Here is a 25,069-nt window from a genome sequence, read left to right on the forward strand (position 1 = left end):
TAATGTTACCACTAAGATACAATGCGATTCCTCCCATCGATGGAATAAATTTTGGGAAATGCTGTTTTAAAGTACTAAAGATAAACCCTTGATTTTTATCAAATGGATTCAAGCAGCATCACCAGGTCAGTATTATATACCTTGTCTTGTGCAAAATAATATCATTTCATCCTGCCCAGCTTTTGAAACAATCCTCAGAAGTTATTACTTTTGATGAAAAAGACAATTTAGATGTCAGCTGACCTTTCTTGCAATTTATTTCAAGACAAATTACTTCTGTACTTCATCCCCTAATCAGGTAATGGACTAATGTCTAATGTTTCAGAATAGTATGTGTTTTAAATACACCCTGAGCTTTATATCTCTTTTCATACATTGTACATTCTCATGAAGATGAACAGGACTGGTTGAAAAAAATTGTATCAGTGATAATGGGAACTGCAGATGCTGTAGAATCCAAAGTAACAAAGTGTGGAGCTGGATGAACACAGCAGGCCAAGCAGCATCTCAGGAACACAAAAGCTGATGTTTCGGGCCTAGACCCTCCTCTCTGATGAAGGGTCAAGGCCTGAAACGTCAGCTTTTGTGCTCCTGAGATGCTGCTTGGCCTGCTGTGTTCATCCAGCTCCACACTTTGTTATCTTGGTTGAATAAAATGTTTATTTTGTATCCAATATTCCCCAGTAGAAATATAGATAAAGGACCTTGTAGAGAGTTTTTGCCTTGAAAATACCTATTTACCTTTAAAAAAATGGCAATTGTATGGAAAGTCTTTTGTGGGCTTTGGAGCATTGACTGCCATCAATGAGATCTGATCCTTCATGGCACGCGTGACAGAAGCCTTGCAACTTGTGAGAATGTGCCTCTGCAAAGATTTAATTTGAAGAATCTTCACTGAGGCACACAGGACTAGATTTTACTAAAAGGCTGTGTAGACCTGTGATTAGAACTGATGTCCAGTCGAAGATGGGAGCCCGCCTCTCAGAGTTGTCAGCAGCCTTGGCATGATGCAGAAAGAGATGGCCACTGTGGAAGCTGCAGGGATGAAGAGTGGCTGTGATTTTTTTTGATTGCCATGTGCCGGAGCCAGGCATGTAGGGTCCGGATGACCAGAGAGGTAAATTCTCCACTGGTGGCATCAAAACTGTGATGTTTGCTTGGTGATGGCCTGATAGGAAAGCCCCTTATGCCACCTCCCAGTAAACTCATTGAGAGGCTTCCACAAGGTTTACACACGCACACACACAGACACACACACACGCACACACATAAACTCATGCACATACTCACACACACACCTACACACATACTCACACACACATATATACACATGCACACAAACAGATCCACATACACACAAACACATGCACACACAAACACAAACATGCACATACACACACACATACATACACACACACAAACACACGCACACAAACAGATACACGTACACACAAACACACCCATACACAAACACACACAAACATGCACGCACACATACAAACACCAAGTCCCTACTGTTCCTGCTTCGGGGATTACCCTGTGACAACTGACTGATGAGTGTAAGGGAGAGATAAAAGAAACAGATACAAGACGTATTTATTTCAATCTCCAATATTAGTTCAATTCTGAACGGGTGTGCATCCACACTTGCAAAACTAAATTCTCATTTCCAGCGAGATTGTTTGACAGGAATTGAAAATTATCAAGCCATTAACATCTCATTTACATTTGACTGTATAAGCCTTACTTTTGTAGCAGTTAAAAGTGGTTATACACAGTAAACTCATGGTTGTGCATTGGTTTCAATGCATTCAAGGTCTAAATACAGTTATAGTGCGCCCCATGCTACAGCAGCCGATCATTGGATTTTCAGGTTTACTACCTATTTGTGTAGGCCAAAGCTGCAGACCAATTTACTGCTGTGCAATGGTGAGAGCCAATAACTTTACTATTACACTGAAAGGAGAAGTGATGTCCTCATGGTATTTATACGACAATCCAGGTAATGTTCTGGGGACATGGGTATGAATGGCAGACGGTGAAATTTGAATTCAATAAAAATCTCAAATTAAGAGACTAATACTGACAATGAAACTATTCTGATTGTCGGGGAGTAAAAGAACATCTGGTGTACTAATGTCCTATAGGAAAGGAAACTGCCATCCTTACCTGGTCTGGGCCACATGTGCCTCCAGACCCATAGCAATGTAGTTGGCACTTAACTGCCCTCTGAGTAATCAGGAATGGGCAATATATATTGACATGGACAGTGACACCCACATCACTTTGATGAATAAAAGCAAAAGACTAATTCTGTGCTATTGAGTCAGTAGCAGTGCATTATTCATCAGTCAAACACTTCCTAGTTAACAATTACGATCTTTTCTTTCTGGGACAGTCCACAGGAGAGGGCTAGAAAATACCTTTTTTGTCAATCTGGATGGTACCAGATTGAAATCAAGTAATCCGGAAGCCTAAAGGGAAGCTTTGTAACCAAATGAAAATTAAAGGCTTTCACAAATTTGTTCTCCTAAGCTATTGGTTCATTCTCTCTTTTAGCTGCAAAGCATGCATTCACTGAAGTCATGTTTTATTAGAGACTCACAGATACCACCAGCTTCTGTCATCAACTTAACCAAATTTCTATATGTTTTAGTCCAGTCACTAAGTAATGGCAGACCACCTGAAATTGGAGAAACCTAAATCTCATCTTATTTTCAAATAGGAGACAAATATCCCAAGGGGTTAAAATTGTATCAGAGATAGTAGGAACTGCAGATGCTGGAGAATCCGGGATAACAAGGTGTAGAGCTGGATGAACACAGCAGGCCAAGCAGCATCAGAGGAGCAGGAATGTTGACGTTTCAGGCCTAGACCCTTCTTTTTCTGATGAAGGGTCGAGGCCCAAAACATCAGCTTTCCTGCTCCTACGATGCTGCTTAGCCTGCTGTGTTCATCCAGCTCTATACGTTGTTGACTCAAGGGGTTCTCTGGATCTACTGTTGTAACATTGCTGGAGGATCAATAAAACCCTCAGGGAAATGGCATAAAAGATTGTTCTTACACAGTTTTTCAATTTTTTCAGGACCTATGCCAATCTTATTTCACTGTTGTGATAAGTCAGAGCCTCCTTGGAGATTCTAGGTATCAGTGTTTAGAGATAAACTGAAAGTATTGCTGGATTAACCTTTCCTACTTCCAGAGACTTGAGGTCAATAGTAGTCATTACAAGCGATGACTCACATTTTCAATGTGGAAATCCAATACAGTGAGATATTCAACATGAAATAGACCAAATGAAGTTAAATCTTTAAGGAGCCATCATGTAAGAATGGAGAGGACTGGGGATGAACATCCTAGCAAGTGATAATATCCCTCCATCATTCTCAATTGAAAAATTGCATGAAGACAACAGGTGGTTGGCCCAGAGATACTAACTCAGTTAGTAACAATGGTAATCTAGATAACTGAAGAGCTTATTAAGGACCATGTTATGATATTGGTGGGGCTACATGACTTTCAAACAATGTCTAGGACAGACCAGGTGAACGGCAGTGGGAACACAGTGAGTAGTAAACTATTGTGGCTGGCTGAAAGACATAGGTGTGTACCATGATAGTGTCAACATCACAGAAAGGGACTCAGAAATTGGCATACAAGTGGCATCTGTTGTGTGTGCTGCCATCTATACCTTCTAACTCTGTGAGTTTTTTCGGGGCTTAGGAGGTTTGGAGGAAAGGTAATTTGTGGGCAGAAGCTGTTTGATTGGACTTTCTTCTTGATCTGTGATCTTGTTAACTTGAAGACCTATATCGCTTACATTACATTTACTAAGGAGATTATCCCTCCTAGAACAAGCATGCTTTTCTCTTCAGTGGCTTGACTCATTGTATACGGACATCTCAGCCTAATAGCATCTCTGAACAGGATGATTATAAAATATCTAATGTATACATGGAACTTGTCGTGCCAAGTTGTTCACTTTGCAGTTTTGCAATTCAGTTGCAGATGATTCATGGTCCAAGAGTGTGGTATACCTACCAGTCACTGCCTCTTCACTTGCTTTTCTTCTGGAAGTTGTCAGCAATTTAGAACTCTACAGTTTTGATGGCAGTGTTTCAACCAAACAAGAAGAGGCATAATTTTTCATTTCATTGATGGTGTAAAACAAATTTCTTCTTCCAATGTAATTGACCTGAGAGCTTCCAATTTTTTTAGGACCTACCATGAACTTACACAAGAGAATCTTCTATCGGCTATTTCTTGACCAAATCTGTTGTGACCTGTTGTTCATTCACCATTTGTCATTCAAGCCATTCCAGTTTTTGAATGAGATTGGGTTCAATACATGCCCTTCCATTCTGGACCCAAGAATCCTAGATACAAAATATATATTTGAGTTTTCTGGTAGGTTATGACCTCATGTTGGAGACTTGCTTGCAGTGTATTCTTATTGTTCAGCATGACACCCCTAGACCATCTGGATTAACTTCTGTTGTTGTATTTCTTCAGCCAAGGCAGAGGAGAACAACTAAGGGCAGGAAGGCAAGAGAGAACATACCCTCAGGATTGGACATAATAGTTATGTTGGAGATACTTGGAGGTGACTGGCGATCAGTTCTGGATGAGACTGCGACTTTCCAGACAGATAGTCACAGAAATGTCTACCCTCTTTGCAGAAGACTTCACACGATTGATCTGCAATGTGTTACCAACACAGAAATAGCTAAATACCATTACAGATGGCTGACAACCTTCTTCAAACAGCTCAGAATGCATTCAATCTCAAGCAAGTGAACCCCACAAACACAAAGTACAATGAGTTTTGTCTGTAGTTCAGGGTTCTACTAGATACATGGTACCATTGATTATACTGAGGTAATCTTAAAGATTGAGCAGCCAATGGGATTAACCGATAGTCAAGACTTCCAATAATTCAGCTATTGTGAGATGAAACCAAGAGCCTCCTGCATAACACTCCTTCAACCTCAAACATCAAACCCGCAGACAAGGGTGGCGCAGTGGTAGTATGGCGCACTGACCTCTACATCGCTGAGGCCAAATGCCAACTCTCCGACACCACCTCCTACGGCCCCCTCGATCATGACCCCACCCCCGAGCACCAAACCATCATCTCCAACACCATCCATGACCTCATCACCTCAGGGGACCTCCCACCCACAGCTTCCAAACTTATCATTCCCCAACCCTGCACGGCCCGTTTCTATCTCCTTCCCAAAATCCACAAACCTGCCTGCCCTGGTCGACCCATTGTCTCAGCCTGTTCCTGCCCCACCGAACTTATCTCCACCTATCTGGACTCCATTTTCCCCCACTTTGGTCCAGGAACTCCCTACCTACGTCCGTGACACCATCCACGCCCTACACCTCCTCCAGAACTTCCAATTCCCTGGCCCCCAACACCTCATTTTCACCATGGGCATCCAGTCCCTATACACCTGTATTCCGCATGCAGATGGCCTCAAGGCCCTCCGCTTCTTCCTGTCTCACAGGCCCGACCAGTCCCTCTCCACCGACACCCTCATCCGCATAGCCGAACTCGTCCTCACCCTCAACAACTTTTCTTTTGATTCCTCCCACTTCCTACAGACAAAGGGGGTGGCCATGGGCACCCGCATGGGCCCAAGCTATGCCTGCCTCTTTGTAGGTTATGTGGGACGGTCCGTCTTCCGCACCTACACAGGCCCCAAACCCCACCTCTTCCTCCGTTACATTGATGACTGTATCTGCACCATCTCTTGCTCCCCAGAGGAGCTCGAACAGTTCATCCACTTCACCAACACCTTCCACCCCAACCTCAAGTTCACCTGGGCCATCTCCAACACATCCCTCACCTTCCTGGACCTCTCAGTCTCCACCTCAGGCAATGAGCTTGTAACTGAAGTCCAAATCAAGCCCACCGACTCCCACAGCTACCTAGAATACACCTCCTCCCACCCACCCTCCTGCAAAACCTCCATCCCCTATTCCCGATTCCTCCGCCTCTGCCACATCTGCTCCCAGGATGAGGCATCCCACTCCCGCACATCCCAGATGCCCAAGTTCTTCAAGGGCCGCAACTTTCGCCCCACAGTGGTCGAGAACGCCCTTGACGCGTCTCCTGCATTTCCCACAACACATCCCACACATCCCGCCCCCGCCAAAACCGCCCAAAGACGATCCCCCTCGTTCTCACACACCAACCCACCAACGTCCGGATACAGCGCATCATCCTCCAACGCTTCCGCCATCTGCGGTCTGACCCCACCACCCAAGACATTTTTCCATCCCCACCCTTGTCTGCTTCCCGGAGAGACCACTCTCTCCGTGACTCCCTTGTTCGTTCTACACTGCCCGTCAACCACACCACATCCGGCACCTTCCCCTGCAACCGTAGGAAATGCTACACTTGCCCCCACACCTCCTCCCTCACCCCCATCCCAGACCCCAAGATGACTTTCCATATTAAGCAGAGGTTCACCTGCATATCTGCCAATGTGGTATACTGTATCCATTGTACCCGGTGTGGCTTCCTCTACATTGGGGAAACCAAGTGGAGGCTTGGGGACTGCTTTGCAGAATACCTCCGCTCGGTTCGCAATAAACAACTGCACCTCCCAGTCGCAAACCATTTCAACTCCCCCTCCCATTCCTCAGATGACATGTCCATCATGGGCCTCCTGCAGTGCCACAACAATGCCACCCGAAGGTTGCAGGAACAGCAACTCATATTCCGCTTGGGAACCCTGCAGCCCAATGGTATCAATGTGGACTTCACCAGTTTCAAAATCTCCCCTTCCCCCACCGCATCCCAAAACCAGCCCAGTTCTTCCCCTTCCCCCACTGCATCACACAACCAGCCCAGCTCATCCCCTCCACCCACTGCATCCCCAAACCAGCCCAGCCTGTCTCTGCCTCCCTAATCTGTTCTTCCTCTCACCCATCCCTTCCTCCCACCTCAAGCCGCACCTCCATTTCCTACCTACTAACCTCATCCCACCTCCTTGACCTGTCCGCCTTCCCTGGACTGACCTATCCCCTCCCTACCTCCCCACCTATACTCTCCTCTCCACCTATCTTCTTTTCTCTCCATCTTCGGTCCGCCTCTCCCTCTCTCCCTATTTATTCCAGTTCCCTCTCCCCATCCCCCTCTCTGATGAAGGGTCTAGGCCCGAAACGTCAGCTTTTGTGCTCCTGAGATGCTGCTTGGCCTGCTGTGTTTATCCAGCTTCACACTTTGTTATCACTCCTTCAACCTGAGTCATTTCAAGATGCCTAACTCTTCAATTTACTGCCAGTTCTCCCCTCCTCCCAAACTCTCCAGACGGAGTTTAGGGATTAAAGGACATCCCTTAGAGAGATGGTAACTTTATGCCTCAAGGAGCTGACACAATGAAGCACTACAACCAAAGCCATTTGCTTACTGGGACAACCGGCAAGCAGGCCTTTGGACTTCTCCTCAAAACATGTCTCTTTCATCGGTACTACTATGCCTGCCACACAATGTGACATTGATCAGATAAATAACAATGTGCTGTTCCTCTATGTACTGCATTTGGCTCTCCATGAGCTTGGTCTCTTTCTGGATGATGTAATGTGTTAACATCCCAGACCCATGGTGGCGCATATGAGGCGGACATACTCCTTCATTCAGACTGTGACCCTGCATTGGGTAGTTGACATGTGGGAAGATATCTGCTGCTGCTGGTCTCATTAGAATCACTTTCTTAAGGCCAAGGCTCTATGCCCAGGAAGCCAGACCATGTCTGCTCTCCATCTTTCAAAAGTACCTGCCCACTGCAACTTCTGCCTCTCTCATCTTCTCCTGCTCACTCATGTTATGTTCACCACCATGAGCCATGCTATCTAATTGTACATGAGGACTTATTCAGTCGACTGTATCTGTGCTGGTGGAAGATGGACTTAAAAGTATGTCAGTGGTTGGACTGAGCTCTATTTTGGTTGCTTTTGGCTGGAGTTGGTGACAGTATTGATCTGAGCACCACAATATGTGAACCTATGGGTGTAACAAGAAGAGATCACAAGAAGTAGCCTTAGAGAGCAATGAGATCTTCAGAACGTAGTTGAATGGGCTGGAGTGCAATGTACCCTTTGAATGCACGCATTGCAGCCTCACTTCATGCTGCCCACTAGGAATGCACAACTTGTCTTCCCAACTTGGTCTTCCTTACCATCCCACGTGATGTCCCCATCTCTCTCCTGCAATGTAACATTGATATGTAGGTATGAAAGGGGTGTCCTGAAATCTAAGCTCAAACACAGATATTGTAAGCTCAACCACATAGTCAATTTGCGAGATGCATCTTGGCCATTCATTGGAAAATTTATCACAGAGTGGTCTCAGGCAACAATGTTGAAATGGGGCCAGGACCCAGAATTATATTAGTTGTTGAGCCCAGAACAAGAACACAGACCATGGTACCCTGCAAGTATATGTATTCAACTTTCAACTTGTCGACATGTTTATCAATGACTCAAATGATGAAATGAAAAGTCTCGATTCAAAATTTGCTAATGCCATGTAGATAAGTGGCATTTTAAGCAATGTAGATGAAATTATAACATTGTAAGGAAATAATGGTAAGAGAAATGAATAGGTTGAATGTCGGTAAGCAGGTGACAATGTGAATGAATTTGAGGCTTCTCACTTTGGATCCTAAATGGGCTAGAATAGGACATATTCTAAATGGTAAAAAGTTAGGAAAGGCAGAAGGTGAAAGGGAGTTGGGGTTCAAGTCCATAGATAATTAAAATATCATGAGCAAGTACAGAATATAATCAAAATGTATAATGAATTATGACCTTTACATCCAGTATAAAGAATAGAATACAGGAGGAAGAATTCAGACTTATGCTGAGCAAAGACTTGTTTTATATTTTGCTGTATTTTGAGGAATCTGAGAGTGAAGGACTAGGAGGGAGAATAATGTAAATTTATCAAATTGATGTACAAATCCCAGTAGTCAAATACAGGTGGAAGATTACACAAATAAGAGTTGCATTCCTTGGACATAAAACAAGCAAGAATTAATTTAATCACAGTTTCGAAGATCTTAACTGATTGTTGAAATAGAAAAAAACTATTCCTATAAGTTTGGAATTCCAGTTCTGGGGGCCATAGTCTAAAAGTTACAGTCAGACTATCAAGGAGTGAAATTTAAAGACTCCCTTGTATAAAATATGTTAAAATGTTGGAACTGTCTTTTACAACTCGTCAATTGGTGTTAGATTATTTATTAATTTTTATCCTGAGAATGACATTTTTGTGTTAGCTGAAAGTATTAGGGAATATGAGACAAAGGCAAATAAAATAGAGTTAGGCCACAAATCAGTTAAGATTTTATTGAGTGTAGAACAGACTAAAGGGCCAAATAGTCTGCTCCTTTTTCTATGTTCCTAACATCTTCAGGCTCTACTGACTTGAACTTTAACTATTTGTTTTTATTTGTTTTTACCTTGACAAGAGTAAAGCAATAAGTACTCTGCAGAATGCAACTAATTTCCTGACCATCTTAGGCTTTGCTATCATTTACTGTGTTAAAAGCCTAAGTAGGATGGAAGATTGACTCTGGTAAAGCAAGGCTGCAAGATCAGTCAAGCAAATGATAAATATTAATGCATACTTGTGGTAGAATTGCAATGGAGAGAGGGGAAGCACTAAGTGGCGTGTCCCAGTGCGTAACGTGGGATTACTCCTGTTTCTAATTTTCAACAGCGACTTTAATTCTGAAACTAAATGTAAATTGTTGAAGGTTACAGAAGTGGAAGAAGATAGAACATTGGAATTAGAGGAAGCTGCTTAGAGATTACAGAATGAATATAGAATGATAAATAATGTAAGTTGGTGGGCTATAGCAGAAGAAATTTAATTCAGGAGGAGTAGGAACAAATAGAAGATACTTTTGGAATTCAAACCTGTATAAAGACCAAAGGTTCTCCTTTTGTGTTATGCATGTATGAAGTTTAAAACGCTGCACAGAGGAAGGGAAAGGGGTCACATATATTTCATGGGTAGTGTTAAAATAAGAAGCTGAAAACAATCTCAGAGTCTTAGCAGAACAGCAACAAACAAAGCTGATGGAATGTTGAACGACACAGCCAAAACTGCAGAATACATATGTTGACCACTGCAGTCAGCTCAGGTCCCCAAACACAAGATAGACTTCAAGTAAATGAGGCAGTGTAACAAAGGTCCATGAGGCTGTTCTCTGGTGTCAGAGGTCTAATATGTGAGAAAGAATTAAATGACTTGTATGCTTGAGTCTTGAAAGGAGGCAGCAAAGTAGTGATTGTTTGCAGGTACATTTGATGGACATATAGCAAGGTAAGCAAATCTAATTCTCAAAAAATTACCTAAAGAATTAAACAAGCCAACACTCGTTTAGTGTAGTATACAGCAACATTAGGACATTTATAAACAATTTTAATACAATCTTTAGGGTTTTTCTCAGCCTTAATTCCATGATGTCATAAGGTCACATAATTTGTCACCTGGCCCACAAATTTAAGCTGAATATGCAGGAAATCAGAAAAAAAAAATCAAAAATGGACATAAAGAAGCAAGTCCAGGTCACCCTTTTTATTTTATTCATCTCTATTAGTTGCATACAGCTTTATATGCAATTCCCCCATTGGAGGGTTTGGGCATTTATCCAACTGTGAGAAATGGTTTACCATTGAAATAACTCCACAGGTGCTGGTATCCCCTTAACAAATCATCCTTTATTTATACATGGAAAGATCCAGCTCCCTCAAAGCCAGGTCTCAGAGTGACAGGATATTCTTGTCTGTGAGCCAGGGCTCCTTGATAGGGGCTATTGACCTGATTCAATCAGGAAATTTATATTCTTGGATTTCCACCTGACCTCATACACTCACTATATCCCTCACCCTCTGAGGTCAAAGACATAGGCCGGTTCTCCTTGGGTGATTTAGCACCAGGCAGATTCTTCCAACTCCGTCTCAGGTACAGGCAATGTGTAAGGCACAATAACTCGGTTCTTGCGCTCAAAGTGTCGCAGAATAAATTCATTCTTTCCTTCAGGCTGCAAAGACAACAAGGCAGTAACATCTGCCATGTCTGTCTCAGACTCCAAGGTATCTTCAAAGCTTGACAGAGAGAGAGAGCCCATGGCTTCTGGACCATTCAGAAATGCAGCCAAGGAGCCAAGCACATTTTGCTCCTGCACCGTTTGCGAGGTTGCAGCTTCCATTTGGCCCATGTGTTTGTTCAGGGCCATTACACTCACCTGAACTTTATACATTACTGGATCTGACCTCACATTGACCATGCCTCTTACCCAAGCAAGGCTATTCCTATGGTTATTACATCAAACTTCATCCCCTGAAGTAAACTCTCTCGTTGAATAGAGTCTTGTGCCCAGCATTTCACTCTGCCGTCCAGGCCTTGGAAGATCAGATTTAACCTGATACGCAGTTTTCTCTACATTAGGATCTCGGCTGGAGCTATCCCTGCAGTTGCATGATGGATTGTCCTATAATCAAATAGGAGTGGGGACAGTTGGTATCAAGTGAAGCTATAGACTGTTTCTTTAAACCTGTTTTCAAAGTTTGGATGGCCCTTACTGCCAGGCCATTGGGTGATGGATGATATGGAGTTGTCCTTATACAATGAATATCATGCAACTTGAAGAAATGCTCAAATTCCCTGCTGGTAAATGATGGCCTGTAATCTGTGACCGACACTTCTAGGATTCCTTGTATTGCAAAAGATGTTACAGTTTTTCTACCATCACCACCATGTTTGACGAATGAACTCCATGCTACTCCAGCCACTTTGAGTGGGTGCTCACAATGACTAAGAATATTAAGCCCTTGAAAGGACCTGCATAATCAACCTATAACCGAATCCAAGGTTTATTCAGCTATTCCCAAGAATGTGGGGGAGTTGTGTCTGTAATTTTTTTTCCCTGTTGGCATTCTGGGCATTGCCACACCAATCCAACTGTGCCTGAATCTAATCCTGGCTACTGCATGTAACCTCTCACCAACATCTTCATTTTCAAAACTCCTGAATGACCTTGATGCAGTTCAACCAGTTTCTGGTTGTGACCTTTAATCAGGACAATCAGTCTTGCTCCCCAAAATAAATGCCATCCTGTACTGTGATTTGGTCCCTCTGGGTCAAAAAAGGTTTAACTTCTGATTGTGATAGCCCTTTGGTTTCTCCCAGCACCTACAGCTTTTTCAGTTTAGACAGGACTAGATCTTTCTGTTCCAAAGTCTGATTTCCACTGTGACTGGAAGGGTTTCCAGAAAATTTAAAACTATTATGGGCTCTTCCAGTAGTGTATCTGCCTGTAGCAGGCTGCTTAATGCATCGACATTTGCTACCTGGCCTCCCGGTGTTCCAACTTGTAATGATACACACTTAGTATTAAAACCCACACTGAATTTGGGAGCAGGGGCATGTTCGATCAACCTCATTTTGTCTTCCAACGGGTCTAACCCAGTCTTGTCGACTCTGTAGCACAAGTTGTTCACTTGGGGTTCCTGGAATATACATGTGTCCCTTCTAAGGTAAATACCCACCGGAAGAAATGGCTCAGGACTATGTCCAAGTTCTCTAAGTGCTCGTTATTGGTCTTCCCTGTTATTAGGACTTCATCTAGATAAATGGCAACCTGGGGTAGACCTTGGAAAATGTTTCCCACCGTCCAGTGAAAAATTGCACAGTCTGATGATACCCCAAATGAAGTCTCATCTATTATGGGTGTTAATTGCAGCATACTCTGGGAATAGTCATCTAAACACAATTGCAAGTACGCACGGCTCATGTCCAGCTTCACGAAGGATAGCTCACTGCATGCCCAGCTTTGCATATAAATCCTCTATGCGAGGGATTGAATATCTATCCAGCTGATAAAAGTGGTTGACCATTTGTTTAAAATCCCCACAAAGGCAAACTTACATCTTGGGTTTCCCACTCATTATGACCAGTCCTGCCCATTCTGCAAACTGGACTCGTTCGATGATTCTTTTGCTTTCAAGCTTCTAATTTCTGCCTCTACTTTTGCCCATAAGACAAACGGCACTGGGCATACCTATCAGAATCATGGAATTGCTTCCTGATCAATGTGCAAGGTGGCCTTAGCTCCTTTGATGTTCCTTAGACTTTCCTGGAAAATTCCCAGGTATTTAATGAGGATTTCCAGCAGCCAGACATTTTCTAATTGAAAAATGTTGAGCCCACCTAGCTGAATCTTTCTCAACAAATTTTGCCCCATCAAGCTTGAGCCTGAGCCTTTTACTACAATCAGTAGTAACTAAACTAGCTCATAAGAGAACTGAACTAAAGTTGTACCATTAATCTGTAAAGATTCCCCAGTATAGGTTCTCAGCCTGGCTGAGGCCTTGCACAAACGTAAGGGTTGAAGTACAGAGTTAATGTTGTTAAAGGCTGTTACTACAATTACTGAAATGGCTGCGCCAGCATCAACCTCCATTCGGGCAAGGTGACCATTTAACCAGATAATTAGAGATAATTATTTTGATTTGCTCTGAGTTGGATGTTGCTAAGCAATTTAACTGTTCCAAACCAGACATAGATTGACTTTCCAGGGCCTGTACTCTCCTGGGTACTGGCCAATGAGTTCCCTCACTTAATTTAGGTCTACTGGGACTCTTCTGCTGCCTCAAGTCCACAAACTAGCAGCAACTACAATGGCTTGTTGCCTGGATCTCAAAGAAAACTTGACCAAGGCTTGACTTTGTTTTGAGGTTATGCTGCGGTCTGACCTGAAGTCTGTCATTTCAGGGTATGTCATCCTGAGTGAGGCTTTGCCAATCTCAGTTGTTCCCCAGTCTCAGTTGGATTGGCATGGTGTCCACTTCCATTGGAATACTGTGTAACTTGCATGCTCCACTAGTTGTGTTTTCTAATGATAAAGCCAGTTGTAGTGCATTTTTGAAGTCCAGCTAGGCTTCTGCTAGTAGGCATTTTTGCTTTGTTACATTATCATATTTAATTTACATTTGGCATTTTATGTATTATGATGAAGGGCCATGAATTAGTTTCACTTTGCAGTGTTGTTATAGCTTAGTGTCAGGAAGCATATTTGTTTGCATGTATTTCTAATTAGGGCTTACAACTGTAAAATTTTGGAGTTCATTTTAACTTTAATTGCAAGAGCTCAGTGAATTTCTGTTATTGACTAAAGGAAAGTGCCAATTTAAAGGATCTATTGATTAGTAAAAAGACCCTTTTCGAATACTTGTATGATTTTACAAGTTTGGTAGAACTTACTAAGTTTATCAAAACAGCTATAGAATAAATTACACATAACAAAAGCAGTGGATACAGTCAATTCTCAATGGAATACCAACTCTCAGTTTCTGGCTGAGTGGGCACATGTTTCTTATTCTTTTCCATTGACTGGTGTCATTTCTCTCTCTTCCAATGTCCTACTGTTCACTGAAGCAGCAAGAATAACCAGTTATTAACCTCTTCTAGTCACTGCCCTCCATGTATATCAGAAGCAACTGATTTCCAATTGGTTTGCTGGCCCATGAATACCATTTTTTCAATCTCAGATTGACTAACCAGATGACCACTTCATAACTGGTTTCTTTAAAATGTTGTAAGGGTTTTGGTTTGCGATCAGTAATCTGCTGATTTTTAATTGGTTCGAATCCCCCCAGATTCCTGGTTCTGACAGTGTTCTTATTTAGGAATATGAAGAGAAGAAGTCAATAGACAGGTGTTTCAGGGGCAAAAGGATCTCTGCATTTATTAAATAGAAAAGGTAAGTATATTGCAAGAAATTAAGGCAAATACAACAAACAGTGAAATTGACACTATCAATTATACACTATTAAAATAAGTACAGGTTAAACATTAATAGAAGTAAACAATAGGATTTTGATCACAGAAACTTTTAGTAAGGCTTCCTGTCCTTGGGTTTCTGCAGTGTCACCACCTACATTCCTCTCCCTGCTAGTTAGATTGGAAACTTTGGAGTCTCAGGGGTTTTAAGTCCACCACTGGGGATAAACACAATTTTGAAGTACAGCTGGCCATTCCCACTTGCCGCACCTGGTGCCTCAATAAAGACTTCGAATAGTGTAGGCCTTCAGTCAGCGGTTGAGTCTGCTGATGCGCTAGGACGTGTAGTGGATTTATCAGATGAGTACTTGGTTTCCCTTACTTTGTGATGGTTTTTGCGGGCCGGTTTCACCTTGGGATGTGTCTGAGGCCTTGCGGTGTCAGTCAGGTCGGTGATATTCAGAGGTTGTCAGTTGTCAGATCTGCTGGTAGAGGTCAGTCGCCATTGGTTCTCCTGGTACGGAACAGGCCTGTGTCAGTCAGTTTCAGGATTACCAGAGGTAACTTTGTAGATAGTTCTCAGGGAGAATCAGCCCAAGTGAGATCAGGGCTTGAAAGTATACTAACTGTGTGACTGTTATCTTCCCTCCAAATCTGCATTCGCCATTATGTCACTGGTGTTCCATTTGAGGCAATTGGCTTCCAGATAGTTAAGAGTAGGTGTGAATGTATTTAGATTAAATGGATTGACCAGTATCTCTGTGCACGAATATTGATCAAAGTTGAATGTCTGATGTCTGCAAAGGTTCCATTCCAGTCTGTGTTTAGTGGGGTTTAGCCCTGGTTAAAACCAAAAGAACTGCAGATGCTTAAATCAGGTACAAAAACAAAGTTTCTGGAAAAGCTCAGAAGGGTCTGAGGAAGGGCCAGTTGCCTGGCAATGTTAACTCTGATATTTTCCTTCGCAGATGCTACCAGGCCTGCTGGGCTTTTCCAGCAACTTTTGTTTTTGTTTAGGTCTGTTGATTGATTGATCTTTTTGGAGTGGATGTGTGAATTGGATTTTCATACTGAGCAACGGTTCCAAGCAGCTTTCTCTGTGTCTTGTGTAATTTTCCCAGGGCATGGCCCAGCTGCCTTTTTAAAAAAAACTTTTAAAGTTATTTGAAAAGTCCAGGATTCTGTCCAGTATTTCAGATTAAGGAGATTTTTGCTCAGTCCTACAAAAGTGATGGTCATCTTTACTGATCTCACATCTAACTACCTCCTGATTAAGGTCAATCATATCTCTTTTATGGAAGCTTGTCCCACTGAGCTTATTAACTTTGTAGATTTCTATGAAGATAATGTGACACCAGAGGAGTCTTTCATGTATTTACTTGAGAGTATGTAGTGTCACATCAAAATGATTAATATGTCTAGATAGATAACATCTAGATATTCCAAGCAACTCCAGAATAATTTTTAATGTCTGAAACAAGACACTGATGTTAAATTCAAAGCACTAACTGGTTTCTACTGACCTCCAAGAAACAGCAAGAACCACACTTTATCATCATTCTGAAATACATTACTGCTAAGGTTACACAGTACCATTGCAAGCTGCCACAGAATGTAAAAAGCTCATTATAATCATTGAGACCTAATATAAGTAGATGGTTTATGTACTTTGTTATAAATCTAATCAATTTAAAACATAGTTGTTTCATTGAGCAAAAATATCTTTTACCTCAAAGTATTTTAACATTTGGTGAACCAAGTTTACATTTTATTAGCCATAAAACATCCATAAAACCATAAGTCCATGGAAATACTTTTGACCTGGGCTATATGGCTACTCTTCTTTACAGCAAGGTGTTCATAACTAATCACCATTAACCAAACTATCATTCATTACTTGCTCTGGATTAGGTCACAATTATTGAAAAAAAAATCCTGCAGTGAAGAAATGGGACTTAGCTTCCAGCACGCTTTTTTTTCGTTAAAATGTGCTTTTCCTAGTCAGAGGGGCCCAAAGACACAGACAGAAAATTAAAGAAGTCTGTGTATGGGTGCAGCAGAATAAGATTGCTGGAACTCATGCCTCCTCCGACATCAAAGTAATAATGAGTTTAGTTTGTACTTAAATAAAACAAAGAACTGTGAATGCTGGAAATCTGAAACAAAAACATAAATTGCTTGAGCAACTCAACAGAGCAGGCAGCTTCTGTGGGGAGAAAGCAGAGTTAACGTTTCGAGTCCAGTGATCCTGAACAAAAGGTGGAGCAGTGCACAGAAGTGACGATTTGGAATTTAACAAGGTAATTGAAAAAATAGAAGATCTGGGTATGGAAAAGTATTAGTGTAGAAGTTTTAGGGAAGAAATAGAAGGATGGGAAAGTAATAAAAGACAAAGGCTAGAACCGAAAACTGATGTGAGAAAGTCAGCAGCTGCTACATTGGTGGAGGTGACGTCGGTGAGGTAGGCCCAGCTGTGAAAAATGGCACCCAAAGATCGGTGACTTCATTGTCAGTTGGGGTCTGGTGCTGCCAGTGGCGAAGCAGTGGCAGAAGGGCATCACAGCAACATCGATAAAGTGGGCCCAGTGATGAGAGATGCGGCTCTGACATTGGTGAGTTGGCACAGGCCGCCACCTGCCAGAGGTGAAGGAGAATTGGCGCAATGGTGAATGTTGAGCCTGAAGAGTGACGATGTCAGTGTTGGTTGGGTCCGGTGCAGGTAGCAGCGAGAATTGTTGAGGAGGGATAGCGACTCAGCCATTGTTGACAGGGATAAGCTGGTTCAGGACTGATGGACTCTTTTTAAGAAATAGCTTTCTATTCTTTCCTTATTCTTAAAACTATTTAAAATAGTGCTGAATTGTGGCAACAATGGAACAGCTTTTTACTATATTTTAGGGTTTTGCTCATTGTAAAATATGTGATAATTAAATCACAAATCATGAGAGTGAAGTAGCTACAAATGTCAAAGTGCAAAATTTTGTCACTGGAGGCTGCATTTTGGTATTGTTAACTGTCTCTGGGGAACTATTAAAACTAAAGTTCATTGGATCTTACCAAATCAAAAATAAACTTGTTGTGAATTATGTGGTGAGAGGAGGGAAAATTAACAAGTGTACAATATAAATATGTCAAAATGGTACTATGACAAGGAGGATGGTTGGGATATGAGTGTGTCTCTATTGCTGAAAGAAGCAGTAAGTGAAATAAAAATATCAGTGATATAACAATTAAACAAAAATTAAAAATTCTATAGTTGGCCCTCCAGTGATCAGATTGGAAAATATGGAAGTGTCTAAAAGATTTAATGCAATATTATGCTCTATTCCAGAAATTTGTTGACGTGACTTATGAAAGCTATTACAGACTCATAAATTGATTTGCATAAGTAGGTTAGGGAAAAAAAATCTTTGACCCGAGATGATGTTAATTTTGGAGAAATATCACGCATAAAGCAACATTCTTAGAAACTCAAATGTGGGAACAAATCAAGTTAATGCTAGAAAATCATGTTATTGAACTGAGTCACAATAGTTGGAACTTACCCATTCCAATGGTGCCAAATGTAGTTTATTCTAAAGCCAGTGTGATAACAAAAGTTGATTCCTATCCAATTCCATGATTGCAAGGCTGTATTGAGAACACTGGATTGAAAGTGCAATGTTTATTACCAACTATCTTGTCAAAGGGATATTGGCAGGTCCCATTGACTAATACAGCCAAAGAGATAACAAGGTGTAGAGCTGGATGAACACAGCCAGCCAAGCAGCACCAGAGGAGCAGGAAGGCTGATGTTTCGGCCCTTCCACAGCCAGAGATGCTGTCTTTTGTAACTCGAGATATTTTACCAATGTAAAGACGAATCAATAATGTCAAGATCTGCATTTGGACTTCATGTGTCAAAATCAGCTGACAGACTGGTGTGAACCAAACTGAAATAATCTCCAAACAACAGTGTTTGTATCGGTTACTTAAGCCCAAAGTAGTCAAGAGTAGATCGTCTTTCTAGTCTAATTAGTCGAGGCTGCATACTTCTGCAGAGGCATGGAAGGGATGTGGTTGGCAAGTCAATTCATGGTACCTGGTGACAAAACAGTGTGACATTGGCGGTGGCAAAGGTGTGGGTCAAAGTCTTCCTGAGCTGCTAAGGAGAGTGCCAAGAGATCTTGTATGTTCTTTCAAGGAGCCAGTTAGCGGAGTTGATAAACTAGATGTGCAATAGGCACTTGTTTGGAAATGCTGTGTATCAGCTGGTGAGGTGTAAAATCTCACTCGTAATGACATTGGCCAATAATTATGATGTATTCAACATGTTACTTACTGAACTCCTAAGCATCTAAAATTAAAAGGACTACTAAATATGCTGCTGATCAGAGGAAGCTGAAGGAAGAAGGTTAGTGAATGTGAAAGCAATGTGAACACAAAGATCTAAAACCAGGAAGTTACACCATGGACACAGATCATTTGGTCCATCAAATTGACATTGATAATCTTTTCTTCTTTCCCTTCCTGCTTGCTGCCCTCCTCCAGCAGGTTTGAAATCCCTTTTTAAATGAGATTGTGAGCTTTGCTTCAACAGTAATTTGTTGCACAGAATGATGAGTTTGATCCACTTTTATCAACTATTTCCAAATTTAGATGTAGAACAAAGAGAATCACGAGAGGTGGGCCTTTTAGTTTATGTTTCCTGCAAAACTTAAGATTGTGCTTTCCCTTCATTGAATTGGTGTTATGCAGAATGGTTGCAGCATTTACAGAAGTTGTAATTAGTTTATATTTTTTAATCAATTTTCTATTGTAATTTGTTAGAGCCCTCATCAATTCTGCACTTTAAAAAAATAGATTTAGGTTTGAAGTCATGGACTATGAACTGAGAGCCGAAAGATGACTTTTGGACGGTGAAGCAGTTTTTTTCTAAAAAGAGACAATCAATAAACTCTTATTTGTTCATGATGCCAAACTTGAAAGTTAATTGCAGGCCGTTTCTTATTAAAAGTATTCCATAGACTGTTCAATTCTGGAGAGGCCTTACGCTCAAACAGATAGCATATATTCAAATGGTAACAGGGCCACTGCAATGCTGAACTTTTAACTTTTTATTTCTTTATTTTTCTACTTTGTACCTAAGATTTTGTACCTAGTGGAGATGGTGATTTAGTACACTTTTCACTGTCCTCCTGTATCCCTGCACTTGAGTAGATATGACAATAAAAACTAATTCCAGTTCTAATTCATAGGAACACAGCCAGTCTAACAAAGTGAGATCAAAGCTTGAACTGATTTTTGGATTGTACTTGAGTCAGACGTATTTTGCCTGTGGAGGTTACGGGGCAAAGGATTGATTGCTCCCTGGTTATCCTCTCACTATCAACTTATTAGAAGTTTGGAGAATAGAACCTCAGTTATAAGTATTAACTGAATATTCCTCAGAGCCAACTGGAAGATATTTGCACGTATTAGTGTTGTCAAAAACCAAGCACAATATAATCCTATGTGCCAGCGATGTTACAAGTCATGGACTCTGCTTTAGTGAACTCATCAGTTCCATCTCACTTATTTTTTTCCCTTTTGGTTTGTCTCTTAATTGTGTCCATGTGTCTGGCTAAATTCATGAGAGTGGGGCCAGAAATGAAGAAGATTTGGGTTAAATCTTACAAATTAAATAGACCACCTTGCGGTTTAGCTTTGCTCTGCTAAAGCTATTGTATTATTAATGCATTATTAAATCTTTTGTTTACACTCAAAACACAGAGTTATAACCTGGTTATTGTTAAATTCTGGTAGTGGTTATTCAAGAAGGCCGGCTAGGAACTGCTAGGCCAATCTTTCGGGTCTTTGAAGGTTTTAATCTGACAGTGTTGTGAATACAAAGATGCGAAGGCTGATTAAATTTGGTGGTCTCCTTGGTTAAAACAAATTGAAAGGGGCGATCGATCAAACTGTACCTCCATACATGTCAAAATGGAACTGATAAGACTGGCTTTGTTCATCTTACAGAATGGGAGCTGGCACTGAGACAGACGCACACACAAAAGCTGCGCGCTCTCAACAGGCTCAAAACAACACTTGTTGTCAGATAATTCCCCAAAAGCTTCAAAAGTAATTCAATGAGAAGAAAGAAATAACACTCACTCATACAGTCCTTTTCACAATCTCAGGATGACACGAATTCTTTCTTGGTCTTTGAAGAACTTTTTGAAGTTAGTGACTGTTGCAATGTGGGAAAATACAGTACCCATTTTTTACAAAACAAAGACTCAATCAGAATTAAGATAAATGGCTAGTTAATAATCTGTTTTAGTGACCTTGATTAAAGAATACATATTGGCCAGAATAGTAGGAGATTTTGCCTGCTCTTCCTCAGGCAATTGCAATGGCATTTATATATTAAATTGAGAGGACAAATTGGACCTCAGCTTATCATTTCATTCAACAGTCACAGGCTGGATATTACCTGACCTCCTGAGACAGGGCATGAGATAAAAGGGCAGTAGACTGCTGGCAGAAGGCCTCTGGAGTGGGGCCCATTGATATCCCATCGCCACAGGATATTACCAATGGCGAGGAGACAGTTTCTACTCAACCTAGTCAGAGCTGTTCTCACACACAGGTGGGACTTGAACCCAGATATTCCAGCTCAGAGGCAGGGGCACATAACTCGGCACCACAAGAGCACTCCAACCAGTGCTGGGGAAAGTCAAAGACACAACTACTTGCAGAATGGGCAATTAAATCATTTAAGTGTCCAGTTATTGATCGCTTCTTGCCTGCGATGGCATTTTACTGCACAAGGACTGCAGTTTCTTAAGTCCATAAAACATAGGGGGAGAATTAGGCCATTCAGCCCATCGAGTATGTTCTGTCACTCAACGAGGTCATAGCTGACCTGACAATCCTCAACTCCATAATCCTGCAATTTCCCCATAATCCTTGATTCCTTTATGAATCGGTCTGTATCAGCATTGAATCTAATGACCCAACCTTCACAGTCTCCGCAGTAAAGAATTCCACAGATTCACTACCCTCTGAGAGAAAAAATGTTTCTCATCTATCTGAAATGGGTGACCCCACAGTTTGAAATTATGCCCTCGGGTCCTAGACACTCCTACAAAGAGAAACAACCTTACCTGAATCTACCCTGCCAAGTCCCTAAGAATCTATGTTTCAATAAGGTGACCTGTCATTCTTCGGAACTCCAGTGAGTACAGGAGCAATTTACTTTGTAAAAACCAAAAGAACTGTGGATTCTGTAAATCAGGCCCAAAAACAAAGATGCTGTAAAAGCTCAGCAGGTCTGGCAGCATCTATGAAGAAAATATCAGAGTTAATGTTCCGGGTCCAGTGACCCTTCCTCAGAACGTTCCAGACGTGCTGAGCTTTTCCAGCAACCTTTTGTTTTTGGTTTTGGACCAATTTACTTAGTCTATCCTCACAAGACAGTCCCTTTATAACTAGGATCAACCTACTGAATCTTCTCTGGATTGTCTCTAACGCCAGTATATCTTTCCTTATATAAAAGACACACTTTCCAGTTGAGGTCCGAGTAGTAAAAGCAAGATAATGTGGATGTTACAAATTTGAAGCAAACACTGAAAGAGCTGGAAAAATTCAGCAGGTCTGATGGCATCTGTGGAGAAAGAAACTGAGTTAGCATTTTGAGTTCAGTACAACTCTTCTTCAGAACTGCATTTTAAAATCAAAAGTTAATTCTGGCTCTCTCTCTCTCTCTCTCTCTCTCTCTCTCTCTCTCTCTCTCTCTCTCTCTCTCCAACTATGAATTGCTGGTGTCACAGTGAAGACCTGACTCCTAACTGAACTGCTTTGTTAAATGTTACCTCAAAGCAGCCTCTGAAAGGCTGAATTCAGTTACTCTCTGCCATGTCTTAAAAGTGTAAACCAAACTCAGAAGATCTCAATCATCATCCAATTTGAGCAGAGAAACATGTTTGCATTTTAAAGGTCTGGACACGTTAGCAACTCATTCAGTCAACAACAGGAATGGATTTACAGACACAAATGACATGAGTGTTCATTGCATTATTTGTTTTCGATGACTGTTTCCAACAGATGTCAATTTTGACTTCTAGTATTGCAAATTCCCTCTGAAATAATCTCATGGTTGCAATTTCAAAATCTCCTGCTGGAGCCTGCAGATGAAAAGATATCAGAATTGTTTCTGGGCTGCAGTGTTGTACCATAGGCTGCATGGAAACATAGAAACTGTAGAAAATAGGTGCAAGAGTAGGCCATTCAGCCATTTGAGCCCTGCTCTGCCATTCATTATGATCATGATTGATCATTGAACTCAAAAGCTTTTTCTCCATATCCTTTGATCACTTTAGCTCCAAGTGCTATATCAAACACCTTCTTGAAAGTGTTCAGCAACTATCATTGTAATACTGCAGCTAGGACACTGTGCATTCTGGGATGGGGACACAGTTCACAGATTGGACCAGACTACATTTCCAGGATCTTCACTTGCTTTCATAGCACTCACGCCCTCTGAGGTTATTTAGACGGTTACAGCATCCTTATCTTGCACTGTCTTGCCTTTATTGCATATTGGTCCCTCAGCCAGAGATACCAGGCTGATTTTACTGCTGTTTTGCCATGCTGTTTAGTGCAGAGATAAAGCCAAGAAGGTTTTCCTCATTGTCAGTAGGCGTCATTCAATTCAAATTTGCTCAGGGTTTTCTGCACTGTCGGTCAAGAGCCATCTCTAATACTAGTCCAGGATCCTTTCCTCATTTATCAGGAGCTGAATGTCAGGCAGCCCAACACCATCCTGACTCTTCCTACCATATTGTAGGCTGTTTTCCTCTTAGAATTAAACAGAAGAATGTCTTACAGGAGATGAAAGTAGGTGGGACAGTTATTATTGTTAGTACAGGTGGAGAGATGTCCTGAATGAATGAGTAGACAATTCGGAGGGTATGCATAGTTTGTGGTATCAGGGAATGGAATAGGTGACAGGAAAGAAGGCAAGATATTTCAGGCCACAGTGACAGTGGTAGAGCAGGACCCTTGGTAGGAAGTAACTGCCATAGCAGAAATAGAATGTGTGAGAGTTACTGGAGAGAATCTGAAGCCCTGAACATATCCAATTTATATCCCCTTATCAATTCCTATAACCTGCGTCTTTTAATTAATAAATCAATGATTTTATCAGTGTAAAGTAGGATTTTTCTGAAGAATGGTCGAGGCCCGAAACGTCAGCCTTCCTGCTCCTCTGATGCTGCTTGGCCTGCTGTGTTCATCCAGCTCTACACCTTGTTATCTCTGATTGAGTTGCCAGCTTTAGGAAGCAGACTGCAATTATTAAATAGATAGAGGTGCCAACTTCAAGGTCCCAGCACTCATCTGGACTGAGTTGGATCCACACTTTCACTGATGATGCTAGGACTGCTAATGTGTTAATGAAATCTAGCCCAGCGTCACTGTCAGTACAATATTTCCCCAGTATGACACTGAAGTGATTGTATGCTCAAGCCTTTAGAGAGGAGCTTGATGCTACAGCCTTCTGACAGACAGTTACCACTGAGCTACAACTCAAATTAGTTAAGTTTTACTTTAACCCTGGGAGGAAAACTGCAAAACAACATCTGTGCCACAATTCAGTGTTGACAATTTGATTCTCACCACTTAAATGCTGTACTGTGTTTCAAAATTATTTTGTAACCTGTTTCTCTGAAACACATTAGTTATTTACTGGGCTAAAAAATACACACTCCGCCCTTGCCTTGATAATTTACATCCTAGCAACCAGATAAAGCATATTAGGGAGATACCCAGAAGCCATTTTTGTAAATAGTTGCTGGAAATTCTAACTTCAAATGAATAGCTCATAGTTTGCAGTTATGTAGGAAGACAGTGTTTTATATTATGCCTAATTTTAATAAATAAACATTTAAACTGGCATGACTTGAAATGATTTGGCCCCTATTAAAGTAATGCACATACTTGACAGATTATGAAAGGCACATATTATGCTTGTTTAATAATTAAGTAAGAGGTACTCTATCACAGTGCTTATTTCTGCACATAATACTTACTGGATTTCTGTCAAGTAATACAGTTGTGACTGATATCACCCTTTAGTAACAATTAACAATAATAGTCCAGGTCTATTTGGTCTAACTTACCCAAAATTTGGCCGAGTGTCAATTTAGAGGAGTTTATGGAGATTTCATGGAGAAATTTTGGCAGAAATTTTATGCTGACCACCTCAGCAATTATGGACCCAGCACACAGAGGTGCCATCTC

This window comes from Stegostoma tigrinum, chromosome 1, assembly GCF_030684315.1.
Source record: "Stegostoma tigrinum isolate sSteTig4 chromosome 1, sSteTig4.hap1, whole genome shotgun sequence".
Taxonomy (NCBI): Eukaryota; Metazoa; Chordata; class Chondrichthyes; order Orectolobiformes; family Stegostomatidae; genus Stegostoma; species Stegostoma tigrinum.